Here is a 17988-nt window from a genome sequence, read left to right on the forward strand (position 1 = left end):
ACTATATTGTAACTGCCAAACCACTGAGAATCATGGCCCAGCCAAGTTAACACACAACCTTAACGATCACACCCTGTTATATCTATTTTTATTCAGCCTACCCTCTAACCATGACCTCTTATACTTCCAGCTCATTCCCTCTATATTTGCAGTTCCAATAACTTTATACTTCTGCTGGGACCTCAATCCATTTTACTGTCTTCTCACTGTCACTCACCCTCCTGATGTCCTCTTTTCCTTCCTTGTTGTTAGTTGTCTTAGAGTCGATTCCTACTCCTGGCGACCCCATGTGTTACAGAGTAGAGTGCTCCATAGAGTTTTCTTGGCTGTAATCTTAATGGAAGTAGATCGCCAGGCCTTTTCTTACAAGGTAACTTTGGGTGGGTTTGAACTACCAAATTTTAGGTTAGCAATTGAGCACAAACGTTTCTGCCACCTAGGGACCTTCCTTACCCAGTTTAAATCCCATGATCAATCATAATCAATCCCTTGCATACGTCATCAATCCCCTTCCCTCTCTTGCTTTGTCATCCTTATTTGGCCAAATCATAACCCCGGTTAAGTCCAACTTTGCCTACACCTGCCTGAACCTATGCAGCTGAACGAAACACAACCACACTAACAGGTATCATTAAAAATTCATGCCCACGAACCTCCTTTGGCCCTTCATGCCCCCAGAAATCATACCATGTTTTCCTAGTCCATTTAATCCCACTCTTCTAGATGACTATTCTCACCCTGTCCTTTATCCTCACTCTCAGATGGTGCTTCCTCCTTCACTGAGAAAGTGGAAGACAGTTGGAGAGAATTTCCACACACTCCTTCCACCACCTCTACCTACCTACCAGCATCTGCACCCACAGACTTTGTGTTCTTGCCTGTTACAGATGAGTCAATCCCTTCTCTTGGATGCTAGAACATATCCACGACATTACTCAGGCACTTTCCCTCTGTCTCCTGTATCATCAGTTTTTCCCTCTCTACTGGATCTTTGCTATCTTCAAACAAACAAAAAACAAAACAATGTTCCTTTGATCCACTTTTGCTAGATACCACTCACTTCTCAAATAGAATGTCTGTCTTAGGCTGTGTTCTATAGAGAGGCAAAACCCGTAAAGTGTATAAATATATATATATAGACAGAGAGAGATTTATATCAAGGAAACAGCTCACATGGCTACAGAGGCTGTAATGTCCCAAGTCCATGGGTCAGGAAAGAGGTTTCTCCTGATTCATGTAGCTGCAGGGGCTGGTGAACCCAAGATCAGCAGGCCAGAGAGCAGGGCTGTTGCTCACAGGCTGTGAAGATCAACGAATCCCAAGACTGGCAGTCAAGACCATAGGTAAGCTGCTAGCTCAAGTCCCAAGAATCAGAGGTCAGAAGAACAGGAGCCAGCTGCAGGATCCAGAATGAGAAAAAGCCCCCGAGCCCTGCCTGAACGTCTGTCCACACTCGTGTAGGCCGCATGCCCAAGGAAACTCCCTTTCAACTGATTGGCTACTCACAGCAGATCCCATCTTGGGGGTGATCATGTATCAAATTTCAACAGGGAACGGATCACAACATTATATGTCTGCCAAAACACTGAGAATCATGGTCCAGCCAAGTTGACACACAATCTTAACCATCACAATCCACCCCTTGTCAACTTGGCACTTGTACACATCTCCCCAAACCATATGTGATCTCTTAATAAAGACAATTACAAAGTCATGCTTGCACCTAACATGGTACAACGAACACACATACAACTGAAAATCCAATAGCCCTGTTTACATCTTCTATTTTATAAGTGAAGAAAACAAAATATTTAATGCACACATACAAAGCAGAAATACTCAACAATTACAGTCCTCGTTTCTGCAACTGGTCATGTGGCTGTAACTGGTATTTACAACTACCTTCTTCCACCATCCCTTCCATATTCCCTTTGTCCTCAGCAAGCACTTCAGTTGGTTGTGGTTCTTTGCCTGGTGAGGTGACCCAAACTTTCATTCCTGAATGGTCTGGGCCATTAGTAGTCATGTCAGAATTGGGTTGCTGTAGTTTTCCGTTGACTTTAATCACAGGGCATGGTAGTGCTCAGAGACACCTTAAGTGATCCCCTGTGTTCCAGACATACTTTTCTTTACCTCCGTTATGTAATATCAATCTGATTTCCTCTAGGTAATCAGGATCAATCAGACCAGCCAGTACGGTAATTCCCTTCTTTGCCTGTTGATCCAGAGGCATATGGAGCCCAAAGTGGCCCGGTGGCATTCTTAACTTCCAGTTCAGTGGAATCAGTGATGTATCTCCAGGTGGGAGCATTCCTCCCTTTGAAACTAAGACCTCTAGACCTGCAGAGCATAAGGTCGTGGGGACAGGAAGCAAAAATCTTGTGAGTGGGTCACTAGGGATAATAGTGAGTGTTGCCACTCCCATTTCCACCCCTTGATTCCTGGCCCCATGAATCCTGGCTATGGGAGATACAGTACCACATACTGGATGCTGGTTTAGAGCATATACAGCCTCCTGGAGAACATTGCCCCAACCCTGCAAAGTATTGCCAGCTAGCTGGCACTGTAATTGTGTCTTTAGGAGGCCATTCCATTTTTCTACCGAGTCAGCTGCTTCAGGATGATGAGGAACATGGTAAGACCAATGAATTCCATGAGCATGGGCCCACTGCTGCACTTCATTTGCTGTGAAGTGAGTCCCTTGATCCAAGGCAATGCTGTGTGAGACACCATGATAGTGGATAAGGCATTCTGTAAGTCCACGGATGGTAGTTTTGGCAGAAGCATTGTGTACAGGGAAGGCAAATCCACATCCAGAGTAAGTGTCTATTCCAGTAAAAACAAAAAGCTGCCCTTTCCGTGATAGAACTGGTCCAATGTAATCAACTTGCCACTAGGTTGCTGGCTGATCACCTCAAGGGATGGTGCCATAGTGGGGACTCAGTGCTGGCCTCTGCTGCTGGCAGAGTGAGCACTCAGCAGTGGCTGCAGCCAAGTCAGCCTTGGTGAGTGGAAGTCCATGTTGCTGGGCCCATGCATAACCTCCATCCCTGCCACCATGGCCACTTTGTTCATGAACCCAGAGCAATGACGGGAGTAGCTGAGGAAGGAGGATGAGTGGTTTCCACAGAACGTATCATTCTATGCACTTGATTGTTAAAATCCTCCTCTGCCGAGGCCACCCTTTGGTGAGCATTCACATGAGACACAAATATCTTTACTTCTTTGGCCCTTTCAGAGAGGTCTATCCACATACCTCTTCCTCATAAATCCTTGTCTCCGATTTTCCAATTATGTTCCTTCAAGGTCCCTGACTATCCAGCCAAACCATTGGCCACAGTGCATGAATCAGTATACAATTGCATATCTGGCCAGTTCTCCTTCCAAGCAAAGTGAACAGCCAGGTACACTACTCTAAGTTCTGCCCATTGGAAGGATTTCCCTTCACCATTGTCCTTCAGGGAGGTCCCAGAAAGCGGCTGTAGTGCTGCCACTGTCCACTTTCAAGTGGTGCCTGCATATCATGCGGAGCTATCTGTAAACCAGACGTGTTTTCTCTTCATCAGTCAACTGATTATAAGGAACTCCCCATGAGGCCATAGGTGCAGACTGGGAGATGGAAGGTAATGTGACAGGGGTGGAGACGATGGGCGTTTGGCCACTTCCTCATGCAACTTACTTGTGCCTTCAGGTTCTGCTCAGGCCCAATCTCATATATACCACTTTCATTTAATGATGGAGTGCTGCCGTGCATGTCCAACTTTATGACTCTGTGGGTCAAACAACACCCAGTTCAGGATGGGCAGCTCAGGCCACATGGTGACTTGATGACCCATGGTTAAGCATTCAGTTTCTACTAAGGCCCAGTAACAAGCCAAAAGCTGTTTCTCAAAAGGAGAATAGTTATCTGCAGAGGATATCAGGGCTTTGCTCCAAAATCCTAAAGGTCTGCACTGTGATTCACCAGTAGGGGCTTGTCAAAGACTCCAAACAGCATCTTTATTTGCCACGGACACTTCAAGCACCATTGGATCAGCCAGATAATATGGCCCAAGCGGCAGAGCGTCTTGCACAGCATACCGAACCTGTTGCAGAGCCTTCCCTTGTTCTGGGCCCCACTCAAAACTAGCAGCTTTTTGAGTCTCTTGATAAATAGGCCAGAGTAGCACACCCAAATGAGGAATATGCTGCCCCCAGAAGCCAGAGGCCCACTAGGCATTGTGCTTTCTTTTTAGCTGTGGGAGCACCCAGATGCAATGACTTTTCCTTCACTTTAGAATGAATATCTCGACATGCCCCACACCAACTGACCCCTAGAAATTTCACTGAGGTGTAAGTTGCCTGAATTTTTGTGGGATGAATTCCTCCCCTACAGCACACAAATGTTTTACCAGTAAGTTCAGAGTCATTGACACTTCTTCCTTACTAGATCCAATCAGCATAATGTCATCAATGTAATGGACCAGTGTGAAGTCTTGTGGAAGGGAAAGGCAATCAAGTTCCCTGTGGACTAAATTATGACATAGGGCTGGAGAGTTGATGTAGCCCTGAGGTAGGCAACTGAAGGTGTATTGCTGGCCTTGCCAGCTAAAGGAAAACTGCTTCTGATGGTCCTTCAAAACAGTTATGAATAAAAGGCATTAGCCAGATCAATAACTGCATACCAGGTATCAGGAGATGTATTAATTTGCTCAAACAATGAGACTACATCTGGAACAGCAGCTGCAATTGGAGTCACCACCTGGTTAAGTTTTTGATAATCCACTGTCATTCTCCAAGATCCATCCATTTTTTGCACAGGCCAAATAGGCAAGTTGAATGGGGATGTGGTGAGAATCACCACCCCTACATCCTTCAGATCCTTGATGGTGGCAGTAATCTCTGCAATCCCTCCAGGAATGCAGTATTGCTTTTGGTTTACTATTTTCCGAGGTGGGGGCAGTTCTAATTGCTTCCACTTGGCTTTTCCTACCATAATAGCACTTACCCCATTTGTCAGAGATCCAGTGTGGGTGTTCTGCCAGTTGCTGACTATATCTTTTCCAATTATACATTCAGGAACTGAGGGAATCACTACAGGATGTCAGTTTCACAGTAGGTGAGACTGACATGAGCTACGACTCCATTAATAACCTGACCTCCACATGCCCCCACTCTGACTGGTGGGCCACAGTGACATTTTGGGTTTCCTGGAATTAGTGTCAGTTCAGAGCTAGTATCCACTAATCCCCAAATAGTCTGATTATTTCTTTTTCCCCAATTAAGTCACTATTGTAAAAGGCTGTAGATCCCTTTGGGGAAGGCTAAGGGAAAGATTAACAGTATAAGTTTTTGGCAGTGTATTGGAGTCCTTCCTCAAGGGGACCCAGACTCCCCTTCAATCAAGGGGTTGTGGGTCTGTAAACTCGCTCCTCTGAGGATTGATTGAGGGGCTGCAACTCTCTATTCTGGCCATTTGAGTTAGACTGCTGTTCACTTGACCTATAATTCATGCCCTTGTACAGATCAAGTAAATATTTAGTTGATTTCCTATCTATTTCACTCCTAGGAACACCATGACTAAGTAGCCAATGCCGTAAGTCCATACTAGTCAGATTATTCTGATTACTGCTTTGACTCTGCTGTCCATTATAGTAATCACATCCACCTTATCTTTGTCAATTGAGTGCTCCAATCAGCCCCACTGTAGTCAGGTGTCTTAATTCAGTTAGGGCAGTTTTAACAGCTGCAGAAGTGTGTCTAGCGAAGTGGTGAGCTCAGAAGCATCCTCCTATAGTCAACATGCGGTTCCCTTAATTATGGGAAGTTTTTACACGAAGGCAAGCGAGTTCCCAGGGTTTGCTTCTCATACATACTAGTATTCTTCTGAAAATGTAGACAATGATCTTAAATGTAAAGAACAAGAAAAACCTGATGATTCAAGCTGAGACCTCATAAAGTTTCTCTGTGTTCTTTGAGCATTCTAAAGAGTGGGAACAACCTTCTATGCAAGCTGGATATATCCTCATTCCCCAGGATTTACACATTTTATAGCTGCTGGGCTCCAACAATGTGCCAAAGAGCCCATCATTATGCTAATTTTTAAATTGAAATATAAAAACAGAACAGTGAGTTCCATACCAAGGAAACGACTGATTGGTGTTTTCAGTGGAATATACATCCTGGCAAATATGTGGCAGAGCCCTGTGGTGCAGTGGTTGAGCTTGGCTGCTAACCAAAAGGTGAGCAGCTCAAATCCACCAGCTGCTCCTTGGAAACCCTATGTGGCAGTTGTATCTGTCCTATAGGGTTGCTATGAGTTGGAATTGACTCAAGGGCATCGGGGTTTTTTTTTTGGTAATTATGCCGTAAACCATTATCTCTGACTCCAATCCAGCTTTCTGGTCAGTCATAGTATCTGCTCATAGACTGATGATCGGAGGTTAAGTAATTGGATAAGTGGTTCTCAAAGTTTGGTCCCAGATCCAGGGCTTCGAACTGGTTTGTTCCGGTTCGAACCCTCCCTGAGAACTTGTTAGAAATGCAGCTTCAGCTAACACCTGGGAACTTGTTAGAAATGCAAATTATCTGGCCCCACCCCAGACCTACTGAATCAGAAATTCTAGGGTGAGGCCCAGTAATCTGTGTTTTAACAAGCACTCAGCTAAAGTTTGAGAACCATTGAATTAGATAAACGTAGATAAAAATAAAAATTCCAACCTAATGAAGGTAAACAGCAGGTTGGTTAGTTCTTATCTGCAAGGCAGCAGCTGGCTCCCTGGGCAAAGTTGCCCAGTCCTTCTGCTCTCCTCCTTGCATCTGATTGCCTGGAACTCAGAGACCCTAGTTCAGGGGTTATTAACCTTGACTCCATTGGGTTAAGATGAGGGTGGCTGACCCATCTGAAATCATATGCAAAATTGTGTGTACATATGCTTTTGTCTGGGGAGACAATCATGTTTTATCAGATTCTCAGTGCACCATTATGTGTTGCCCGGCGTAGAAATGAACTAACTCCTTAACCTCCTTTTCTGACTTCAGGCCTTTCGTATAGTTTCACAGCCACAGAGAATGGAAAGAGGAAATGAAAGGAGCAAAAATTCATCTACTCCACGACTTCTAAGCAGCTCTGACAAAACTGTTCACTTGATTGATGTGTCCCTGAACTCACCCCCACAACATCCTGAGGAGGGAGGCGTGCTGGCCTTTCTTCTCCCAGTTCCCCTCACATGACTAAGTGTGTGACCCACACATGAGTCACCCACCTCCTCTCCCCACCGTGGTTAACACCACCTGCGTCTGTGGCCCCCAACACCCCTGTCCAAAGTAGGCAAAGAGGGGAGATTCAGGATGTCATGACAGCCCCAGGACTACTTGCTAACCCTCCACTGGGAGGTGCGTGGGGTGGGGTTGGGGAGTAGCCTAGAGGGAACTAGGGCAGAGAGGAGATATGAGAAATGTAGACACAGCCCTTTATGTCAGACGCCCTCATCTCAAATTCATAATCACCTAGGCCAGTGTTTCTCAACTCTAGCTGCATATTGGAATCACTCAGGGAGCTTAAGGAAAAAAATCCTGCTGCCCAAGCCAAACCCTAGAGATTCTGTACAATCAGTCTGGGTTGGGCCCAGGTACTAAGGCTTATTAAAGCTCCCCAGGTGATTCTAATATACAGCCAGGGCTGAGACTCGAGCTGGAGTGGATTTTATTCTTGTCTCTTGAATACTATGGCTTTTCAATGATAATTGATTAAAAACAACAACAAAGAACTGCCTGGAGTTGCTGGTGTTGAAGTGACTAAAAGAAAGCAGTGTTCCACTCCTTTCTGTGCCCCTGGACGCCAGACCATAGGGGATTCTTACCTTTTCATTAAAACATGTCCCCTCAGAGCCTGGCTTGACTCAGCTGATTCATCTGGGTCACATCTACTGTGGTACCTCATTCGTCCACATGCCTTCCATTTCTACATCCCCAGACCCAGGCGAGGGCCTGTGGCACAAAGTTGATGCTTAATATTTATTGAATGAACTAATAATTATTACAGATATCTGCAGATCTCTGTTGTTAGGTGCTGTCGCTTCGTTTCCAACTCATAGCGACCCTATGTACAACAGAACAAAACACTGCCCAGTCCTGCACCATCCTCACAATCATTGCTATGTTTGAGTGCATTGCTGCAGCCACTGTGTCAACCTATCTTGTTGAGGGTCTTCCTCTTTTTCAATGACTCTCTATCAAGCATGGTGTCCTTCTCCAGGGACTGGTCTCTCTTGATAACATGTCCCAAGTATGTGAGACAAAGTCTCGCCATCCTCACTTCTAAGGAGCATTCTGGCATTCTGGTGGTACTTCCCCTATGACAATTTGTTCTTTCTTCTGGCAGTCCATGGTATATTCAATATTCTTTGCCCACACCATAATTCAAAGGCGTCAGTTCTTTGATTTTCCTTACTCATTGTCCAGCTTCACATGCATATGAAGAGATTGGGTCAGGAGCTTGGGTCAGGCACACCTTAATCCTCAAAGTGCATCGTTGCTTTTTAACACTTTAAAGAGATCTTTTGCAGATTTGCCCAATGCAATACATCATTTGATTTCTTGACTGCTGCTTCCATGGGCTTTTATTGATTGTGGATCCGTGTAAGATGAAATCCTTGACAACTTCAGTTTGTTCTCTATTTATCGTGATGTTGCTTATTGGTCCAGGTGTGAGGATTTTTGTTTTCTTTATGTTGAAGGGTAATCCATACTGAAGGATGTAGTCTTTGATCTTCATCAGTCAGTGCTTCAAGTCCTCTTTGCTTTCAACAAGCAAGGTTGTGTCATCTGCATATCACAGGTTGTTAATAAGTCTTTATCCAATTCTGATGCCATGTTCTTCTTCATAGAGTCCAGCTTCTCGGATTATTTGCTTAGCGTATAGATTGAGTAAGTATGGTGAAAGGATACAACCCTGATGCACACCTTTCCTGACTTTAAACCACACAGTATCCCCTTGTTCTGTTCGAATGACTGCCTCTTGATCTATGTACAGGTTCCTCGTAAGCACAATTAAGTGTTCTGGAATTGCCATTCTTTGAAATGTTATCCAAAATTTGTTATGTTCTGCATAGTTGAATATATTTGCTTAGTCAATGAAACACAGGTAAACATCTTTTTGATATTCTCTGCTTTCAGCCAATATCCATCTGACATTAGCAATGATATCCCTGGCTCCACGTCCTCTTCTGAATCCAGCTTGAATTTCTGGCAGTTCCCTGTTGATATACTGCTACAACCATTTTTGAATTATCTTCAGCAAAATTTGGAGCCCTGGTGGTGCAGTGGTTAAGAGCTTGGCTGCTCACCAAAAGGTTGGCAGTTCAAATCCACCAGCCGCTCCTTGGAAAACCTGTGGGCAGTTCTACTCTGTCCTAGAGGGTTGCTACAAGTCAAAATTGACTTGACAGAAATGAGTTTGGTTTTTTTTTTGGTCAGCAAAATTTTACTTGGGTGTGATATTAATGATATTGTTCAACAATTTCCACATTCTATTGGATCACCTTTCTTTGGAATGGGCACAAATATAGATCTCTTCCCTTTTGGTTTTCTAACTCCAGGTCTTTGCGTATTTCGTTATAATACTTTACTTTGTCTTCTCAAGCTCCCGTTTGAAATTTGTTCATCTTTTTTACTTTATCATTTCTTCCATTTGGTTTACATTCAAGAGCAAGTTTCAGGGTCTCTTCTGACATCCATTTTGGTCTTTTCTTTCTTTCCTGTCTTTTCAATGATCTTTTGCTTTCTTTAGTATGATGTCTTGATGTCATCCCACAGCTCATCTAGTCTTCCGTCATTAGTGTTCAACGTGTCAAATCTATTCTTGAGATGGTCTCTAAATTCGAGTGGGATATACTCAAGGTCGTACTTTGGCTCTTGTGGACTTGTTTTAATTTCCTTCAGTTTCAGCTTGAACTTGCGTATGAGCAATTGATAGCCTGTTCTGCAGTTAGCCCCTGGCCTTGTTCTGACTGAAGATATTGAACTTCTTCATCATCTCTCAGATGTAGTTGATTTGATTCCTGTGTATTCTGTCTGGCAAGGTCCATGTGTATAGTTACCGTTCATGTTATTGAAAAAAGGTATTTCCAATGAATAGGTCACTATCTTGCAAAATTTTATCACGTGATCTCTGGCGTCATTTCTATCACCAAGGCCCTATTTTCCAACTAGTGATCCTTCTTCTTTGTTTCCAACTTTCACATTCCAATCACCAGAAATTATCAATGCATCTTGATTGCATGTTCGATCACTTTCAGACTGCAGAAGCTGGTAAAAAACTTCAATTTCTTCATCTTTGGCATTACTGGTTGGTGTGTAAATTTGGATAGCCGTATTAACTTGCCTTCCTTGTAGGTGTATGGATGTTATCCTATCACTGACAGTTTTGTACTTCCATGTGCCAGGTATTGTTCCAAGAGCTTTCTATGTGCTTCAGGATAGATCTTGAAATGTTCTTTTTGACAATGAATGTGATGCCATTCCTCTTCAATTCATCTGTCAATTTGTTGTACCGTAGTGGCTTGCGTGTTGCTGTGATGCTGGAAGCTATGCTACTGGTATTTCAAATACCAGCAGAGTCATCCATGTGGACAGGTTTCAGCAGAGCCCCAGGACTAAAACAGACTATAAAGAAAGACCTGGCAATCTACTTCTAAAAAACTGGCCAGTGAAAACCTTACAAATAGCAACTATCTGATGTAGTGCCAGAAGATGAACCCCTCAGGTTGGAAGGCACTCAAAAGATGACTGTGGAAGAGCTGCCTCCTCCAAAGTAGAGTTGACCTTAATGACATGCATGGAGTAAAGCTTTCAGCACCTTCACTTGCTGATGTGGCTGGACTCAAAATAAGAAGAAACAGCTGCAAACATCCACTAATAATCAGAACATGGAATGCATAAAGTACGAATCTAGGAAAATTAGAAGTTGTCAAAAATGAAATGGAACACTTAAAGATAGATATCCTAGGCATTAGTGAGCTGAAATGGACTTGTATTGGACATTTTGAATTGGCAATCATATGGTCTACTATGCTGGCAATGACAAATTGAAGAGCAACGGCGTCACATTCATTGCCAAAAAAAAGCAAGTCCCTAGGTGGTGCAAACGGTTTGTGCTTGACTGCTGTCCTAAAAATTGGTGGTTTGAACCCACTCATTGACTCGATGGAAGAAAAGGCCTAGCGATCTGCTCTCGTAAAATTTACAGCCAAGAAAAACCAATGGAGCAGCTCTACTCTTTCACATGGGGTTGCCATGAAATCAGAATCAACTCGATGGCAACAAGCAACAACAGATACCAGCAGAGGCCCCCATGTCTTAAAACCTAAGTCTGATTGGCCCAAACTACCCTTCTCCAACCCAATCAAACACGCCTAGGGAAGTCCCCAGGCCAGGTGCAGACTTCAAATAGTCCCCCAGGCTCACATTCTCACAGTAACCTCCGCTTGTTTCTCTGTTTCACCGCCTCCCTATTCTGAAGCTCAGTCTCTGACTCAGTTTTCACAAAGAAAGCCTACCCTCACTAACCACTCCCGAGCTTTACTGAGGATTGGGGGGCCCAGGGATGGACTCTCTGCTGTCAGAGGCCTTTCACTGGCCTTCACCGCGTGCCATGCTGGCCCCTACACCAACACCACCCCTCCCTTCACTTTAGTGCCCCAGTGAGCTAAGTACCCTGGGATTCTCTCACCCTCAGCTGGCTTGCTTTCTTGAGCCACAATCCCATAATTCCTTTCTTAGGGTGAAATACGGTTGTGACCGTTAAGCAGGGTGACCAAAGGTCTGACTTGCCAGGTACTAAGGGGTTTCCTGGGACGCAAGCTTTTCAGTGGTGAAATCGGGGCAGGACAGGCAAACCAAGACAGTAGGTCACTCTACTGGTAAGAATAACATTTTCACCTTGCTCTATAATAACAATACTAATGATTATAAGTTATTTGGTGGTCCTCAAACTTAAGTACTTGCTGTAATGATCAGGGGCAGGAGCTCACTAAAACACAGGATTTTCTGATTCAATATGTCTGGTGTGGGGCCCAAGAATTTGCATCTCTGGCAAGTTCCCAGGAGATGTGATCCACATTTACACATTCAGCAGAGTGCTTGGCACAGAGTAAATAAATGCACAACAAATACTAGTTACCGGTTAACTTTTTTTGAGCCCTTATTGTAAGTCAGGCACTATGCTATCTCATATTATCTCATTTAATTCTCACAACAACCCTGTGAGGTAGGAGAAACGATATTTGTTTTACAGAAAGGGAAACTGAGGTCCAGGGACAGCCTGAAGTGACTGAGCCTGGCTGTGCACCCAGCTCTGTCTGACTCCAGAGCCTGTGCTCAGGCTGAGGACTGAGCTAGCTCCTGCCCGCTACCCAACTCTTTTTAAATTTTAACCTTGTTTGAGGAAAATCTTCCAATGCATCTACCACTTCCTTGCCTTCTTCCAAGTGTGCCGAATCCAGAGCAGCTTCCCCTGGTGACTCAGCAACAGCATTTTGAACTCAGATTATAGTCATTTTCCAGAGTTTATCACAGGGCCTCCTCTTGGAGGCAGTCCTCACTTGGGCCTTGGTTGCCGCCTCCAGTTCTGTCCCTCCATCAGCCTTTCTCCATCCTCTTTCTGAGCCAGCCAGGCCAGGGCCGTCAGCATAGCACAGTGGGTGAGACCCACGAGGCCCCAAGTGCAGTCTGGAGACTTTTGCCTCTACTTCAGGTAGAGCACCCCACAGTCCCCTGGGCCTCATCCTCGGCCCTGCTCCCTTGAAAGCAACCTCGAGGCTGAGGCTGCTGCAAATGGAGGCCTGACACAAGGCACTACAACTGCTTTTCTTGTTAATACAACAGATTTTTCCCGAAAATAAATCCAGACCTTTTGTTCTCTCTTTGTGGTTGACATTGCTGAAGTTTCTGGCATTATTGGTGCAGAGAGGCCATGTGGGGTGATGGGTAAGAGCCTGGGCTGCCAAGGTCCAGCTCTGCCACTGGCTTGTTATCCAATAGCTCTATGACTTGATTTCCTCATTTGCCAAATTGGGTCGAGGGTAATAATAGTACATATTTCTTGGGGCTATTGGGCTATTGTGAGGTTTTAATTATACACACACATACGTAAAACAAAAAAATCAAACCAAACCCACTGCCGTCGAGTCAATTCCAACTCTTAGTGACCCTATAGTACAGAGTAGAACTAACTACCTTATAGGGCTTCCAAAGAGCAACTGGTGAATTAGAACTGTCGACCTTTTGTTAGCAGCCAAGCTCTTAAGCATTGTGTCACCAGGGCTTCAAATATACATTTACATTTTTTTTTTCCCAGAATAATGGCTGGCACATACAAACTGTATTTAAATGGTAGCCAGAATCCTAGAATCAAATTAGTAAATACTTTTGGAGTGACTACTAGTTACTTCAACCACCATTTATTGAACACTTAGCATGTACCAGTCATTTGCATGTGTCAACTCATTTTAGGCTTGGAGGAGCTAGATGACTTGCCCAAGCAACACCCTCCCCACTCCCCACCCCCACCCCACCCCCCATAAGCAGGGTACTAGAATCCCAGCCCAGGCTGAGTTGTCCAGCAGGGTCTCCTTCTGCCTCCCGTGTAGGGAGGCCCTGGGCTAATAAATAAATAAGAATTCAGCAAGGAGTCTCAGCTTCACACTACCACTACCCTCCCTTGGGTCACTGGCCTGGAAAGTTCAGTCCCATTCTCTGGCCGTAGCTCCAGCCCTCTCACCTCACCTCTGCCTGCCTTGCTCCCCTAGCCCCCAGATGCCCTTCATCTAAACTGCAGCCTCCACACCCACTCACTCTGCCTGCTGCCCCTCCTCTCCTACTCCTCCAGCCCCTCCTGAGTCTCAGATCTCTGAGTCTCAGCTCTGCTCTTATCCAGTTCCCCTTGTCGATCAAAACAGGCTCAACCTTCTTGGGAAGCAATTTGGCATGGGATATGAAAATGCTTAAGGTCCCTAGGTAGTGCAAACGGTTTATGATGGGCTGCTAACCTAAAGTCTGGTGGTTTGAACCCACCCAGTGGCTCTGTGGAAGAAAGCCCAAGAAAATCCTGTGGAGTAATTCTATTCTGTAACACATTATATGCACATAGCATTATTTATTTAATCAGTCCCCAATTATCGTTCGCTTAGATAATTTGCAATTTTTTGTTTTATTAGCATGAAGATAATTTTTGTTCATCATTCTTTGCATCTTTTATTCTTTCCTTTTTTTTTTATGTTCTCCAATGATTTTATTATCTCCAGTTTTATGGTGACATGCTATGTTTTTCACACTGTTCATATTTTCCATTTCCATAATCCAAATGCCAAAAAATTACTATACATTCCCTTACACAGTAAAAAATAGGTTTACTGAAATGTTTTTAGTTATACCTGAAGGCAGCAACATTGACAACATTTAGCTTTTGTTACACCCATAAACATGTAGAAATTGCTTGCAAAACAATAGTAACTGAGAAGAATGAGCTGTGTGAACAGCATAAAACGTTTACATTTCCTGCACTTACACGGTCCCTTGATGTTATCTGTTTTTAATCTTTGCTTAGTGGAAATATGAAAAAAATGGCATCCAAGTTCTATTTTATTTTTATTTACTTGACCATCAGTAAGACTGGAGTTTTTAATGTTTATTTATAAATTTTTAGTCCTTATAAATTGCCTATTTATGTCCTCTCTCCTTTTTTTATTGGAGATTTCATTTTTCTTATTTATTAGTTTTTTATTTTATATTATTAAACACTCATATGTCATATTACAAAAATTTTCCCTAGAATGTAATTTTTTAAATTTTATTTATGATTTATTTTTACACTATAAATATTTTAAATTTTAAATGGTCACAGCTATCATTTTCTCCTTTATTGATTTTGTCTTTGGTGTAATGCTAAGAAAGTCCATCCTCATCCAAATGTTATTATTATTTTCTTCTAATACCTTTATATTTGTACCTTTGTTTTAACAGATGACTTCCTATCCATGAAATAAGGGAATGGAATTGTGCTTACCTCATACCATTATAAATCAGTTGCTATTGAGTCAATTCTGTTGTATGGTGACCCCATGTGTGTCAGAGCAGAACTGTGCTCCATAGTTTTCAATCGCTGATGTTTTTTGGAAGTAGATCACCACGGCTTTCTTCCAAGGTGCCTCTGGGTAGACTCAAACCTCCAACCTTTCAGTTAGCAGCCGAGGGTGTTAACCATTTGCACCATTAAAAAACGAAACCAAACGTGTTACCATCGATTCGATTTCGACTCATAGTGACCCTATACGACAGAGTAGAACTGCCCCGTAGGGTTTCTGAGAAGCAGCTAGTGGATATGAACTGCAAACCTTTTGGTTAGCAGCCATAACTCTTAACCACTGCACCATCAGGGCTCCCATACCATTATAATGAAGATTAAACAAGGTAATTCATGGAAAGCTCTGGCAACAATACCCTGCATATAGTAGGTGTTCTGCCATTGTTAGCTATTATTAATTTAAACTTTAATTTGCTGGAAATTTATTCTGGAGTTAAGTGTGAAATAGGTTTAGCTTTGTGTTAATGATTTTAGCCAGTTGTCCCCATACCATTTATTCAATAATACATCCTGTGCTCATCAAAAAGCCCGAGGCTGGAATTTAATCTTTTCTGCTGACCCCAATGATCCAGGGGTAATTTCCTTTACAGAGCTATGAGCTTGGGGTGAGTCTACTCCAAAACTCCCTGTTCACCCTCTCACCCCGTGCTTTCTCCTGTGCCAAGCTCAAGGCCTCTGTCACGAAGTGTTTCCTAAGAATTTAAGAAGTTGCAGAGCCAAAACATGCTTGACCTGACAGCTGCGGCCTTTCCCAATCCAGGATCAGTGCCTTAAGTCTCAGTTCTTCCATAAACCCTCCCCCTTCACCCTTTACTGTGGCCTCAGTACCAATGAGATCCCTTTTTCTCTAACCACCTTCCATCCAGTACCCACTGAATCTGCTCTGTCAAGGTCGCCAGCTATCCCCCCAACCAGGCCAGCATGCCCAGGTAGGAGCCTGGGGGAGTTTAGTCTCTTCATCCTGCATTGGATGGTTTGGGGGTAGGGTGCTCTATCCCCTAGGGAGTAACCAGCCAGACCTCCTTGGTGGTGGAAACTGAAGCAGAGTTCATCTCTCTACCTTCTTAACCTTTGGCTCTGCAAGAAAGGTCTTCAGAAGCGACATACATTCCTCTAGGAGGCATGGTATAGAAAGTTAGGAAGGAGATGGGAGTCACTGATGATGGCCTTTTTTTGTTAGGTTGAAATGCCTCTTTTGAGGCTCCTTTTCAGGGGAAATGCTATTACATGTTGTTTTGGGTGAATGGCGCCCCCTGGCCTTTGCAGCAGCCAAGCTATGTGTTGAGAGCTCTGACCACGTTAACTCTCACTGCATCCCTATGAGGGGAACATTAAACTCTTCTCCCAGAAGAGGAAGCTGAGCTTCAGAAAGGTTAAATAACTCTCCCAAGGTCTCACAGGTCTGAATGGCAAAGCCAGGACTCAGACTTAAATGTGTCTTCCCCCACCCCATGCCAACCCAAAACTGGCATCAGGGGACATTTCCTAACTATGTGGTGTTGGGCAAGTTATTTAAACTCTATGGGCCTGCGTTCTCACAACTGAAAAATGAGGATTGGGTTAATACTTATCTATAGGTTTGTTATGTGTATTAAATGAGCTTAATATATTCAGAGAGTTCAGAACAGTATCGGGCACAAAATAGAAATCTCTCAATACTTGATAGTTGCTATGTGCAGCATTTTGTTGTGGTTGCTAGGTGCTGTCGATTTCGACTCATAGTGACTCCAAGTGACAGAGTAGAACTGCTCCATAGGGTCTTCTAGGCTGTAATCTTTACAGGGGCAGATAGCCAGGTCTTTCCCCCGCAGAGCCACTGGATGAGTTCAAACTGCCAACTTTTTGGTTAGCAGCTGAGTGCTTAACCATTTTGCCACCAGGCATTACCAGCATTTTTATTGTAGTAGTAATAGCAGCAGTAGTTGGTATTATTATCTCCATTTGAAGTTTCCCCATTGGCTCTGAGAACACCTGGGAAGTCAGATCAGTACCTCTCGCTTCCGCCAGATGGCACCATCGCGGCACCTAGTGGGGGCCCCTTTCTGGGCGTCTTTCTGTATTGGATTTATAGGGAAGCTCTCCAGTTCCCACAGAGTCCCTGGGAAAGAGCATCTCCTCGGAGAGGGGATACCAAAGTTCAGAACCCTCTACTCATTTGCCCTTGCTATTGTCCCTGCCTTTTGGGACTTCCTGCCCACTAGGGCAGCTTGTACCCACATAAAAGTACACCCTGGGGTATTTGCCAAATGGTTCACACAGGGCCTGGCCCAGGAACCTTCTCAGGAACTCTTCTCTGATGAACTTTTCTGGGACTAAACTTCCCCACTAAGGGCAGCCTGACTCATGCTGAAAGCCAAAGCCAAACCCCTCGTGGCTTACCTCAAATGCCTTCTAGGGACTGATTGCTCCATATACTTTTAGTTTTCATGTTCCAGGCAGACAAAGGAAATATGCCCCCTACTTGAAGGAATTTCAGATAGGCAGGGTTATAGACACACTAACGGTCCTACCACTGCCACCTTGGGAGACCCAGGGCTCTTCACTCTGCAACCAGCATTTCACAAAGTGCTGTGTAAGGGCTTCCTGCCTCATATCATGGATTGTTGTTGTTGTTAGCTGCTGTGGAGTTGGCTGTGACTCATGGTGACCCAACGCACAATGGGATCAAACCACTGTGCTCCATAGAATTTTCACTAGCCAATTTTCATAAGTAGATTGTCAGGGTTTTCTTCCCAGTCTGTCTTAGAAGCTCTGCTGAAACCTATTTGTCATCATAGCAACATGTAAGCCACCACTGACGGACAAGTGGTAGCTGTGCTGGAGGTGCATTGGCTGAGAATCAAGCATAGGTCTCCCACATGGAAGGT

Source organism: Trichechus manatus, unplaced genomic scaffold, assembly GCF_000243295.1.
Source record: "Trichechus manatus latirostris isolate Lorelei unplaced genomic scaffold, TriManLat1.0 scaffold00084, whole genome shotgun sequence".
Classification (NCBI taxonomy): domain Eukaryota; kingdom Metazoa; phylum Chordata; class Mammalia; order Sirenia; family Trichechidae; genus Trichechus; species Trichechus manatus.